This window comes from Lottia gigantea, assembly GCF_000327385.1.
Source record: "Lottia gigantea unplaced genomic scaffold LOTGIsca_47, whole genome shotgun sequence".
Taxonomy (NCBI): Eukaryota; Metazoa; Mollusca; class Gastropoda; family Lottiidae; genus Lottia; species Lottia gigantea.
Window position 1 is genome coordinate 2,305,377 of NW_008709640.1, and position 935 is coordinate 2,306,311.

The following is a 935-nucleotide window of genomic DNA, read 5'->3' on the forward strand; positions in this document are numbered from 1 at the left end:
CCTTACCATAAGATAATTCTGACTTTACCACCCTGCTCATACATTTCCTACTGTATAGGGAAGTTATTAGTCGGTTTTCAGTGTTCATAAGTCGAACCTTTACCATCCTGCTCGTACATTTTCTACTATATAGAGTAGTTGGTTTTCAATGTTCAAAAGTCGAATCCCTACCATCCCGCTCATACATTTCCTACAACGTCGTACCTTTACCACCTTGCCCATATATTTCCTACTTTTAGGAAGTTGGTAGTTGGTTTTCAATGTTTAATAGTCGTAACTTTACCACCTTGCTCATACATTTCCTACTTTTAAGAAGTTGGCGGTTGTTTTTCAATGTTCTAAAGTCGTACCTTTACCACCTTGCTCATACATTTCCTACTTTTAGGAAGTTGGTACTTGGTTTTCAATGTTTAAAAGTCAAACCTTTACCACCCTGCTCATACATTTACTACTTTTAGGAAGTTGGTGCTTGGTTTTCAATGTTCAAAAGTCGAGCCCCTCCCAGTCTTATTACCTCATTAATTTTTTCATTTAAATTTTTATTTCATAGTATTCAAAAGCTGTTACTTTGACCGATTCGAAAATTTTGGACTATCTTTTGAAATCTTCTGACTATCCTGGAAATAGAAAAACAGGGCATGTCGTTGCCCGTCTTCATTAGCCCAAACAAGCACTAATAAATGCTTAAACTTCAAAAACCAAATCTTTAACGTCAGTAGAGGTGTTTTCCTTTGCTTAAGGCCAATATATATGATCGTGTGGCTACACTAGATTTAAATAGATCTGTTTTCTACGATTAATCTCAATAAACCACTAACAATATTTAATTAATCTATTCCACCCGCAAGGCTAAAATGTTCTCATTTAAATTTTGATAATTTAACAATATAACAATAATTGGACGCCAACTGGCAGCAAATTTTTAGCTATTTTGG